Source organism: Procambarus clarkii, chromosome 77 (assembly GCF_040958095.1).
Source record: "Procambarus clarkii isolate CNS0578487 chromosome 77, FALCON_Pclarkii_2.0, whole genome shotgun sequence".
In the NCBI taxonomy this organism is placed as follows: domain Eukaryota; kingdom Metazoa; phylum Arthropoda; class Malacostraca; order Decapoda; family Cambaridae; genus Procambarus; species Procambarus clarkii.
Window position 1 is genome coordinate 19308059 of NC_091226.1, and position 14114 is coordinate 19322172.

The following is a 14114-nucleotide window of genomic DNA, read 5'->3' on the forward strand; positions in this document are numbered from 1 at the left end:
AAAAACAATGTATTCACTAGTTTTTATTTTGACGTCATCAGTATCTTCCGTTACCTGTTCTTCTGCTGCTTTTTCTCCCCCAAAAGAACTCAGGAAATATAGAAAATCTGTGTTAGTCTCGGTTGTCAAATGGCTGGATTTTGTTTGGTAATTTTCCTAGGTTCGAGTGCCGCCCTCCGCTATTTTCTCAATTAACTCTGAAATATCTCATCTTTATCTTTCCTATCTTTCTCTATTATGTCTCTACTTCCTTTGTCTTTCTTCTTAAATTGGTTTTATATATTCCATTTTTTTCTAAATTCTGTTTTTCTTTATTTCGTTTTCATATACAATACTCTATTATGATTCTCTTGTACATTTTCTTCTTTTCAACTTATTTACTTTCTCTTCATTTCGTTTTAATTATTATTATTCTCGCTGTTTCTCATTCTCTTTTATCGTTGTAATATATATTTTTTCTTTCTCCGCGCGCGCGCGCGCGCGCGTGTGTGTGTGTGTGTGTGTGTGTGTGTGTGTGTGTGTGTGTGTGTGTGTGTGTGTGTGTGTGTGTGTGTGTGTGTGATAGAAGGGACAGAAGTCCTAAACATGAAAATAATTAACACAGAATTTGCAGTCATATTAAATGAAACACACACACACACACACACACACACACACACACACACACACACACACACACACACACACATATATATATATATTTATATATATATATATATATATATATATATATATATATATATATATATATATATATATATATATTTATATATATATATATAACCCCATTTAAAAACTCGATGTATACAACCGTTTAAACTATCTCAATGCATAAAACCCATTAAAATCCACAATGTATCCCATTCAGACACTCAGATGAACCCAACTCATTAAAACCTCAAATGTAAATGACCGTGAAGATCAAGAAGAGACGCCACTAAATAGTTTTATAAGAAGGGGGCACTAGTTGGTTAATTAATAATACATTAAATCATTTTATTGACCCCTGGCGTCAGGCTTGGTTTGGGATTGTGGATTAGGCTGTGGTGAGGTGGACCCCGTGAAGCTAGGCTGCCACAGAAGTCTTTGGGAGTTAAAATGTTCTTCAAGATAATTTTAAGAGTTAAATAGTACATTTGCTTTCGTAATTACCTGATCTATTATAATAATACAAAAATTCTAGAAAGCTAGAAAAACATCAACCAGATAAAAATAATGGGAATACTGTATATAATAATAATATTAATAATAATAATAATAATAATAATAATAATAATAATAATAATAATAATAATAATAATAATAATAATAATTTTATCCTGTGCAAGACGTTGGTCAGTTAAGTCTATTGTTTCTCCAAATAAAACCCATATAAATCTCAAGACGACTCCAAAAAAACTAGACAAAAAATACTGTTAAACAATTCATCAATTACCATATTAGGATTGGATATTTATGCAAATTTCGCCTTCATAAGACATGTGAAAACTGCTACAGCCAAATGCTCTGCAAACTAGCTTGTCTATGGAGGATAACGCGTCAACTAATTGCAATGGGATGTATAACAATTTGCAAATCGGACATATAGTAAGGTAATCACCACTAATTTGTGAGTCCTCTCCAGTATTCAAGTTGCTTGTCAAAATTGAAAACCATTCCGTACTGAATGTACTTGACTCAACGCCTTATATTCTAACTATTCAACCCAAAATATGTGGATCGTATGTATTCTCTGACGTTAATAAAATGCAACCCATTAAAATCACTAAATTTTAAATTTAGCAAATTTAGCTTCTCTGAAAATCCTTCGCTCTAGGGAAACTTAAATATGAAACTATAAGATGTCTCAATGGTTCTCGGTGATTAGAATACAAATAAGACATTGTTATATATTTATTATCAATTATTTTTCTCTGGTATTACATAAGCTATAGTTTAAGTTTTGACCCAAGGGGCGAGTTTATTGGGCAGCGCCACTCATCCTGTGAGTGGACACACTGCCATAGTGACAGTATTGGGCAGCGCCACTCATCCTGTGAGTGGACACACTGCCATAGTGACAGTATTGGGCAGCGCCACTCATCCTGTGAGTGGACACACCGCCATAGTGACAGTATTGGGCAGCACCTCTCATCCTGTGAGTGGACACACCGCCATAGTGACAGTATTGGGCAGCGTCACTCATCCTGTGAGTGGACACACCGCCAAAGTGACAGTATTGGGCAGCGCCACTCATCCTGTGAGTGGACACACCGCCATAGTGACAGTATTGGGCAGCGCCACTCATCCTGAGTGGACACACCGCCATAGTGACAGTATTGGGTAGCGCCACTCATCCTGTGAGTGGACACACCGCCATAGTGACAGTATTGGGCAGCGCCACTCATCCTGTAAGAGGACACACCGCCATACTGACAGTATTGGGCAGCACCACTCATCCTGTGAGTGGACACACCGCCATAGTGACAGTATTGGGCAGCGCCACTCATCCTGTGAGTGGACACACCGCCATAGTGACAGTATTGGGCAGCGTCACTCATCTTGTGAGTGGACACACCGCCATAGTGACAGTATTGGGCAGCGCCACTCATCCTGTAAGTGGACACACCGCCATAGTGACAGTATTGGGCAGCGTCACTCATCCTGTGAGTGGACACACCGCCATAGTGACAGTATTGGGCAGCGCCACTCATCCTGTGAGTGGACACACCGCCATAGTGACAGTATTGGGCAGCGTCACTCATCCTGTGAGTGGACACACCGCCATAGTGACAGTATTGGGCAGCGTCACTCATCCTGTGAGTGGACACACCGCCATAGTGACAGTATTGGGCAGCGCCACTCATCCTGTGAGTGGACACACCGCCATAGTGACAGTATTGGGCAGCGCCACTCATCCTGTGAGTGAACATACCGCCAAAGTGACAGTATTGGGCAGCGCCACTCATCCTGAGTGGACACACCGCCATAGTGACAGTATTGGGCAGCGCCACTCATCCTGTAAGTGGACACACCGCCATAGTGACAGTATTGGGCAGCGTCACTCATCCTGTGAGTGGACACACCGCCATAGTGACAGTATTGGGCAGCGCCACTCATCCTGTGAGTGGACACACCGCCATAGTGACAGTATTGGGCAGCGCCACTCATCCTGTGAGTGGACACACCGCCATAGTGACAGTATTGGGCAGCGCCACTCATCCTGTGAGTGGACACACCGCCATAGTAACAGTATTGGGCAGCGCCACTCATCCTGTGAGTGAACATACCGCCAAAGTGACAGTATTGGGCAGCGCCACTCGTCCTGTGAGTGGACACACCGCCATAGTGACAGTATTGGGCAGCGCCACTCATCCTGTGAGTGGACACACCGCCATAGTGACAGTATTGGGCAGCGCCACTCATCCTGTGAGTGGACACTATGTCGATGTGTCCACTCACAGGATGAGTGACCCTGCCCAATAAACTCGCCCCTCGGGGCAAAATTTAAAACAACTTAAACTATAGCTTATATAATTCCAGAGAGAAATAACTGATAATAAATGTATAGGTTTTATTTTTATTATTATACCGAGAACAATTTACTGTTGAGACATCTTATGGTTTTATACCTTAATTTATTATTATACTAACATTAATTATGAACTGAAGTAAACATGTTTACTGCAATAGTCATATTCAGCGTAATTTCGACAATCTTATCAAGCAAAATACGCTAATTTATGGAACGCATTTAGTCAAAAAGGCTCAATAACTCATATTTTAAATAAGTAGCAAGGTAATTATACAGGAGAAAGCGCTGCCTTGTTATTCACTGTAACCAAGTATAATATAAATAAATCTTTGGATGATAAATCATATATACACGCTTATTTATTTCACCTTTTTTGGTGCCACTATAAATATTTTTTTGGTGAATAGGAGATTTCACAGAGCAACTGTGTGCGTGATGTCTGCCCAAACTTTTACGCTTGTAACTAATAATAATAATGATGATTGGGGTATCTGAAATAATTTAGACTTTTTAGCTGTGTTCTGTTACTTATATGGAGTTAGAGAACACAGGGAAGAAGGGAGTTCAGGGAAGTAGAATGGGTAAAGGTTATAATTATTTAACAAATACTTAACTGATATTTAATAAGCAGCTAGGTTCTATTATCTCTTTTCCAAACAATGTAAATTTTACAATGTTATTATGTGCTAAAATATATATATATAAATATAACTGCTTATTTTGCTGGGGGAATATCTTACTTTTCAAGGAAGTTAGCGCCTAATCTATTCTGTTCTCATTCTACTTTTTGTTTCTTCAGATTATTAAAATTCCTTAAACTATTGTAAACTTCAAACCTTTGAATTCATTATATATAAGCGATGCTTATAAAAATTAAACTCCCTGGCAGTGTAACAGATAAAAGTACTAATGAACTACCAAAACAGGTTATGTAGAAAGGCAAAACAATGCCTAAGGTTCAACGCCCACTATTTGAATGCTTAAAAATGTGTGGGATTATTGTATGACAAATCTTTGAACACCATACAGTTTTGCCATACATTTCAAATGATATACCACTCACGCTCTCAATATGTTCCACTATCATCACCTCCTCACAAATTTAAGTGCTGACAAAAAAAGTTTGTATCACTCCTACATCATAACCTGCAGGTCGGCGTTCAATCCCCGACTGTCCACAAGTAATTGGGCACCATTCCTTTCCCCCCGTCCCACCCCAAATCCTTATCCTGACCCCTTCCCAGTGCTATATAGTCGTAATGGCTTGCCACTTTCCCCCCTAATAATTCCCTCCAACATCATAGCCTAAAACTGACTATGTCGCCAGATCAAGAGGTAAAAATACTGGGATTAACCCGAGCAAAGAGTCACATATCACTGAGAAGTGGATCAGTAGTCAGCCAGAACCACGAGTGTAGCAGTGTTACTGATAGCAAGGAATTGTTTCACACTAGGCTGCCCAAACCACTTTGCCTGGGGCCAGATTCACGAAGCAGTTACGCAAGCACTTACGGACCTGGGGCCAGATTCACGAAGCAGTTACGGAAGTACTTACGAACCTGGGGCCAGATTCACGAAGCAGTTACGCAAGCACTTACGGACCTGGGGCCAGATTCACGAAGCAGTTACGGAAGTACTTTCGAACCTGGGGCCACATTCACGAAGCAGTTACGCAAGTGCTTACAAACCTGGAGCTAGATTGACGAAGCAGTTAGGCAAGCACTTACGAACCTTGGGCCAGATTCATGAAGCAGTTACGCAAGCACTTACGAACCTGGGGCCAGATTCACGAAGCAGTTACGCAAGTACTTACGAACTTGGGGCCAGATTCATGAAGCAGTTACGTAAGTACTTTTGAACCTTGGGCCAGATTCACGAAGCAGTTACGCAGGTACTTTCGAACCTGGGGCCAGATTCATGAAGCAGTTACGCAAGTACTTTCGAACCTGGGGCCACATTCATGAAGCAGTTACGCAAGCACTTACGAACCTGTACATCTTTCCTCAATCTTTGACGGCTTTGATTACATTTATTAAACAGTTTACAAGCAAGAAAACTTGCCAATCAACTGTTGTTATTGTTATAAACAGCCTCCTGGTGCTTCGGAGCTCATTAACTGTTTAATAATTGTAACCAAAGCCGCCGAAGATTGAGAAAGAGATGTACAGGTTTGTAAGCGCTTGCGTAACTGCTTCGTGAATCTGGCCCCAGGTTCGTAAGTGCTTGCGTAACTGCTTCGTGAATCTGGCCCCAGGGTCGTAAGTGCTTGCGTAACTGCTTCGTGAATCTGGCCTCAGGATCATAAGTGCTTGCGTAACTGCTTCGTGAATCTGGCCCCAGGGTCGTAAGTGCTTGCGTAACTGCTTCGTGAATCTGGCCCCAGGGTCGTAAGTACTTGCGTAACTGCTTCGTGAATCTGGCCCCAGGGTCGTAAGTGCTTGCGTTACTGCTTCGTGAATCTGGCCCCAGGGTCGTAAGTGCTTGCGTAACTGCTTCGAGAATCTGACCCCAAGACGGTAGAGCGACGGTCTCGCTTCATGCAGGTCCTGGTTCAATCCCCGACCGTCCAAGAACAGGTTGGGCACTGAACATATAATATTTTGGATACGGCATTGGTAACTGCTTATACTAGTTGGAGTGTTAGAGTAGCAGAAGATATATAAGAATATAAGAATTCTTATATATATATAAGAATATAAGAAACAATATATATATAAGAAACATATATAAACATCTTCTGAATATAAGAAACAATATATATAAGAAATATATATATAAACATCTTCTGAATATAAGAAACAATATATATAAGAATATAAGAAACAATATATATAAGAAACATATATAAACATCTTCTGAATATAAGAAACAATATATCTTCATATATTTATAGCTGGAATGCTGAAGATTTCTATTAAGTTTAAACAAGCAAATATTTACATGTAATGTTACGATACATATAACATACATATAACATACATATAACATATAAGATACATATAACAGATACATATAACATACATATAACAGATACATATAACATACATATAACAGATACATATAACATATAAGATACATATAACATACATATAACAGATACATATAACATACATATAACAGATACATATAACATACATATAACAGATACATATAACATACATATAACAGATACATATAACATACATATAACAGATACATATAACATACATATAAGATACATATAACTTACATATAATAGATTTTCAGTTACACAAATTACAAGTCCGTCAAGTAACTTCATGAATAACTATAAATGACCAGGATTTTGTAATTACTTAAGAGGAACTTAAGTTAGCTTAAGTTTAAGCTGGTTTACTTAAGTGGAGTTTAAGTTGAAGCTGCTTAAGTTAAGTTTAAGAAGGTTTACTTAAGAGCTTAAGTTTAAGCTGCTTAAGTTAAGTTTAAGCAGGTTTACTTAAGAGGAGCTTAAGTTGAAGCTGCTTAAGTTCAGTTTAAGCAGGTTTACTTAAGAGGAGCTTAAGTTGAAGCTGCTTAAGTTCAGTTTAAGCAGGTTTACTTAAGAGGAGCTTAAGTTGAAGCTGCTTAAGTTAAGTTTAAACAAGTTTACTTAAGAGGAGCTTAAGTTGAAGCTACTTAAGTTAAGTTTAAGCAGGTTTACTTAAGAGGAGCTTAAGTTGAAGCTGCTTAAGTTAAGTTTAAGGTTTACTTAAGAGGAGCTTAAGTTGAAGCAGGTTTACTTAAGAGGAGCTTAAGTTGAAGCTACTTAAGTTAAGTTTAAGCAGGTTTACTTAAGAGGAGTTTAAGTTTAAGCTGCTTAAGTTAAGTTTAAGGTTTACTTAAGAGGAGCTTAAGTTGAAGCAGGTGTACTTAAGAGGAGCTTAAGTTGAAGCTGCTTAAGTTAAGTTGAAGCAGGTTTACTTAAGAGCAGCTTAAGTTTAAGCTGCTTAAGTTAAGTTTAAGGTTTACTTAAGAGGAGCTTAAGTTGAAGCAGGTGTACTTAAGAGGAGCTTAAGTTGAAGCTGCTTAAGTTAAGTTGAAGCAGGTTTACTTAAGAGCAGCTTAAGTTGAAGCTGCTTAAGTTAAGTTGAAGCAGGTTTACTTAAGAGGAACTTAAGTTACTTACCAAGACCGGTGAAGACCTCCGCTCGTCTTGTATTGATCCAAAATGTAATTTCACTTCAACAAGTTTAAATATTATATATAATACATAATTATATATAAATATATAATCATATATCCATATATATAATATAAAAAAAACCCGCCTCTATTCACACACTCAAAAAATAAACTTTTTTTTACGCTTTTCCGCTCCAATATTCACCGCTAAGACGGTAGAGTTTCTTATAGAATCTTAGAAATGTTATTAGGCGTTATTAGTGGATAATTAAGCACAAGACAAGTTAAGACAGGAGCGACACGCCCTCCCCCGCCGGCCTCCAGGGGGACACTGACCAACCTCATGTTCCAAAATTTTGGCGCAAAATTTTGACGTGGCGGGAATTTGTCTTTTTATCAAATAACCCAAAAATCGTTAAATTATTAGTCATTAAGACTAGCGGTATTATTTATAGTGAATATTAGCACAAAAATCGGAATGTTATTTGATGTAAAATGTTAGTTAAATGATTAGGATGCATATGTTAATGTTTCGGGAATTTATGCGATTCTGAGTAATTATATTAAGAAACAAATTATAATATCCTCTGAATGTATTACTAAAATTGAACAAACAAAACTAAAATATATACTAAATAATACAACACTGCTAAATATATTTGTAAATAATTTTGAGAAATTTACAAAATCGGCCGAACGCAATCAGCTGTCACCTCTAGACTAATGTATATATATATATATATATATATATATATATATATATATATATATATATATATATATATATATATATATTGCGATCTAGATAAAAAAAATATTGAATTTGCTCTCTAGATAAATAAAAATCTGATTCATATAATATCACTTTATTTGTAATTATTTTCAAAACTATAATTCTTGTATGTTTTTAAAATCCAGTAATCATTTAAAAATCATTATTTGTTTCTTGAAATTTCAATGAAAGAGTTAAATTCTTGAGCATGAGGCTATATTACAAAACAAACTTTTATATGATTAAAGGCATTTGATTGCATCCTTGATGGTATTCCTATATAGCGAAGGCTTGCTTTATAACACATGAAGCCCTTATGTTGTGTTCTTGATCATGAACGTATATAAAACACTATACTTTGTAGTGAATGAAGTCTCTTATTGCATTGTTAACGATGTATGTATATAGCAGGGATTGCATTGTAATAGTTTTAGCATTTATGTTGGATTTTAGAGTCTGTATATAGGAGTCTCTCTCTCTGTCTCTCTCTCTCCGTCTCCGTCTCTCTCTCTCTCTCTCTCTCTCTCTCTCTCTCTCTCTCTCTCTCTCTCTCTCTCTCTCTCTCTCTCTCTCTCTCTCTCTCTCTCTCTCTCTCTCTCTCTCTCTCTCTCTCTCTCTCTCTCTCTCTGTCTCTCTCTCTCTCTCTCTCTCTCTCTCTCTCTCTCTCTCTCTCTCTCTCTCTCTCTCTCTCTCTCTCTCTCTCTCTCTCTCTCTCTCTCTCTCTCTCTCTCTCTCTCTCTCTCTCTCTCTCATTCTACTCCTTTAAGTTAAAGTAAATGTTAAGTTAAAGCATAAAATGAAATTTATTTCTGAAGCCTCTCCGCTTCCTTCTATTTCTATCTTTCCTTCAGTCTTGAAAGTATTTTTAATATTTCTCATCCCCCCTCCTTCTCTCTCCCTCCCTCCTTCCCCCCCCTCCCTCCATCTTTATAGCTCCGTGTAGAACAATCAATTCCTCGCCGGTTGTAATTACTGTCTTAAACCAAGTGACTGATTTTACAATCGGATCCTGTGATTTTTAAAGCGTTTTCACTGGCTCACAGAATCCCCGAAAAATGTGATTGGTCCTTTATGAACCTTCCTAAACCTGCCTTGTTATTATCAGTCTTACAAGCCTTTTTTTTTCCTCTTTAATAGTCGTTAAGGATTTTCACTGCGATAATTGTTTATTAGTGTTCTATTGTATTTGTTTTTAATGATTGCTTGTGGGACTTTTCATGCGGTGCTTATCTACCCGCCAAACACACACCGAAACTACGACGTTGGTACAACGTTTGAACAAGTTTTAACACCTCCTAACCAGTTATAACAACCAATATAGCAAGTTGTAACAACGTTCTAATACGTCATAAACACGTTAAGCCAAGATGTAACAACTTTATTACAAGTTGTAACAAGCGGAAAATAGAGACAGTTTCGGTTTGTGTTTCCAGGGTATGTGCTTCTTTTATTTGGATAAATACCAACACTTCCTCGTAATCCAGTCATAGAAGTATGGTGTATTATTTAGATAGGATTTAACAGGGCAATAGAGGGTTGCTCTGTTATCATATAAAGATAGGATGAGAGGTTGCTCTCAGCCTATCACAACTCTCAAAAGCCAACAATATACAGTAATATTCAGAAGAAACTGTTTGTACACCAAAGGAATCTTTCTGAGGTTTCTGTTCTGTTGTAAGGTGGTGGTGGTGGTGGTGGTGGTTGTGCTGCTCCTGGTGGTGGTGGTGGTGGTAGTAATGGTGGTGGTGGTGGTGGTGGTGGTGGTGCTGGTGGTTGTGCTGCTCCTGGTGGTGGTGGTGGTGGTGGTAGTAATGGTGGTGGTGGTGGTGGTTCTGGTGGTGGTGGTGGTGGTTGTGCTGCTCCTGGTGGTGGTGGTGGTGGTGGTAATAATGGTGGTGGTGGTGGTGGTGGTGGTGGTGGTGGTGCTGGTGGTGGTGGTGGTGGTGGTGGAGCTGGTGGAGGTGCTGGTGCTGCTGCTGGTGCTAGTGGTGGTGGGGTGGTGGTGGTGGTGGTGGTGGTGGTGGTGGTAGTGCTGGTGCTGGTGGTGCTGGTGGTGGTGGAGCTGGTGGAGGTGCTGGTGCTGCTGCTGGTGCTAGTGGTGGTGGGGTGGTGGTGGTGGTGGTGGTGGTGGTGGTGGTGGTGGTGGTGGTGGTGGCGGTAGTGCTGGTGCTGGTGGTGGTGGTGGTGCTGGCGGTGGTGGTGGAGGTGCTGGTGCTGCTGCTGGTGCTAGTGGTGGTGGGGTGGTGCTGGTGCTAGTGGTGGTGGGGTGGTGCTGGTGGTGGTGGTGGTGGTGGTGGTGCTTTTGCCTTGGTCGCTGATTTGTGCCATAAATTTTGGAGTGTGGTATCTGCAGGTGGTATCTGAGGCCTGCGTCAGGAGTGGCCATCTCGCCATACCTCACCAACCAGTGCAAGGTATCATTACCCACAGTGGAAAACACACACCCCACCACCACCTCCCCCCCCCCTTCAAGCCCCCCCCAAACACACCCCAACCCCACCTCCCCCTTCATCCCCCCCCCAAACACGTCAGCACACAGCCCCTCCTCCAATAATGACAGTACTTATAGCAACTATTTGCTCAAAGGTACAAAAATGGACATTTGGAGCCCCAAACGTTCACGTTCCGTATTATTGAATTACCTCAAATGGCATCTTCTTGAGGTTATCTTGAGATGATTTCGGGGTGTAGTGTCCCCGCGGCCCGGTCCTCGACCAGGCCTCCACCCCCATACCATACCAGGAGGAGGCATAGCAGAAAAAATGGAAAAGCAACTAGCGAACCTAACTGAACCTTCCTAAACAATCCTAGACCAAATGATATGTTATCTTAGGCCGAATATAGTACAATATTAGGCCTAGATATGTTTCAGTTTAGATTTTTGGATTTTAAATTTCGCGCTCTCTACAAAATTGCAACCAGCACATAGAGTGAACATTACTGGCTGCTAAAGTCCATTGCTGTCCGCTCCACCAAATATTTACACTGAGTATTATTATTTAGGACGGACTGAGACACAGCAGGGGTGGGGGGGTGGGGTGGGGGTGGACAGATGGTGGTGCTGGGGTAGACAGATGGTGGTGCTGGGGTAGACAGGTGGTGGTGCTGGGGTAGACAGGTGGTGGTGCTGGGGTAGACAGGTGGTGGTGCTGGGGTAGACAGATGGTGGTGCTGGGGTAGACAGGTGGTGGTGCTGGGGTAGACAGATGGTGGTGCTGGGGTAGACAGATGGTGGTGCTGGGGTAGACAGATGGTGGTGCTGGGGTAGACAGATGGTGGTGCTGGGGTAGACAGATGGTGGTGCTGGGGTAGACAGATGGTGGTGCTGGGGTAGGCAGGTGCTGTGAAAAGAAAGATTGCAATGAATAGCAACCAGTATCATCACTATTTAAGGACATACAAAAACTACTGGGATATGATCACAATATGCAAAATACTGAGAGAAATTGACAAGGTGGATAAAGGCAGCCTCTTAAAATTGAGAGAAAGTAGGACAAAACGAGATTAGTGGAAGCTACAAACTCAAGATACATTGTAGAACTGTAAGGAAATATTCATATTCTTGTGGAGGAGGTCAAAGTGGAATACACTTAAAGGAAGATGTCTTAGAAGCCACCTCCAGCCACACCCTTAAAAAACATATTAAAAAAAAAAGTATTTGAACGTCAGAAAAGTAACATTATAATTTATGAGACGCAACAAGACTAGTTCCACCACCACCACTACTATCACCACTACAACAACCACCACTATATCAACAACAATCAATACACACAGAAATCACAATAGCGTGATGAATCAAATGAACAAATCCACAAGGGCCGTGACTAGGGTTCGAATCCTCGTCACGGCCCTTGTGGATTTGTTGAACAACAATCAACACCACTACCACCATCACCACCACCACCACCACCACAACCACCAACCACCACCACCACCACCACAACCACCACTACCACCAACACCACCACCACCACCACCACCACCACAACAACCACCACCACCACAACAACCACCACCACCACCACCACAACCACCACCACCACCACCACCACCACCACAACCACCACCACCACCACCACCAAAACCACCACCACAACCACCACCACCACCACCACCAAAACCACCACCACCACCTCCACCACCACCACCACCACCACCACCACCACCACAACCACCACCACCACTACCACCACAACCACCACCACCACCACCACCAAAACCACCACCACAACCACCACCACCACCACCACCAAAACCACCACCACCACCACCACCACCACAACCACCACCACCACCACCACCAAAACCACCACCACAACCACCACCACCACCACCACCAAAACCACCACCACCACCTCCACCACCACCACCACAACCACCACCACCACCACAACCACCACCACCACCACCACCACCAAAACCACCACCACCACCACCTCCACCACCACCTCCACCACCACCACCACCACAACCACCACAACCACCACCACCACCACCACCACCACCACCACAACCACCACCACCACCACAACCACCACAACTCCTGCAGCTTTACTCACAGACGGTTTAAACTTATAAGCTCAGGCACATAAGAACATTAAATAAATTTATCATATAAATTGCGACAGGAATTGCAGGCGTGCATACAATTTTGCATTCCAGTAATGTCTAATTAGAGAGGTCGTTTAAGGGGTGGAGTTATGAAGTGGTGTAATTAGGGGAGTTGGAGAACGGCAGGTCACGTGACTGGCCTGTGACCGGGCCGTGGCGACAATGTAACCCGGAGTTGTTTACCTTCATGTGCTTGGTAATGGAGGCATGTATACGGTAATTAGTAATTATCCTGATTTGTGGCGTTGGTGATTATGGATTAGGGGGGGGGTTGTGGGCAGGGTGAGGGTGGGGGTGGAGGTGTGTGGGCGGGGTGAGGGTGGGGGTGGAGGTGTGTGGGCGGGGTGTATAGCCAGGGGGTGTGTGGGCGGGGTGAGGGTGGGGGTGGAGGTGTGTGGGCGGGGTGTATAGCCAGGGGGTGTGTGGGCGTGTGATAGAATACCAGATTAAGAAGGAGGTTAGGGACATGAGTTGTATTAATACTGTAAGTGTGTGTATATATGACAGTCGCTACAGGTATTGACAGGTGTGTGGGCCTCATTTTGGTTGTTACAGATGTGATGGCATGAGCTGTAAACTTTGTCAATACCCATTAGAAATTTATACGTCGCAATCATATCTCCTCTTCCCCCATGTGGTGTATAATAGTCAGATGTAGTTTCCTTGAGTCTTTCCTCGTACTTCAACTCTCTCAGTTCCGGGATCAGTCTTGAATCTCAACTTTCTCGAACTTTGTCTTGTGTTTCTTTAGATATGGATTACGTATAGGAACCCACACACACCAATAGTGCTTGTGTGGGCGTGGAGCCTCTCTGGGATGTGTGGGCGTGTGGGCGTGGGAGTTAACAAGGGGTGATATAGAGTCATATATGACTGTGTGCGTGTGCTGACAGGAGCAGATATAGGTGGCAGCACAGGTAGTGTTTTGCACGGTCGCATGGCTGGATGTGGGCGGCAGCTGTTGCGGATGTTGGCTGAAGAAAGGGCGGGTGTGGGCGGCAGCAGGTGTGGGTGTGGGCGGCAGCAGGTGTGGGTGTGGGCGGCAGAGCAAGCCGTAACGTTGCGCTGTGGTCGGATGGGCAAGAATAACCTTAT

General features: G+C 42.0%; 1 protein-coding gene across 2 annotated transcripts in view; it reads left to right on the top strand.

Moving 5' to 3' along the window:
- The window catches only part of LOC123747166 (homeotic protein distal-less), a 152289-nt gene that overhangs the window by 132836 nt on the left and 5339 nt on the right, over nucleotides 1–14114 (top strand). The gene's annotated exons all lie outside the window — the stretch shown is intronic.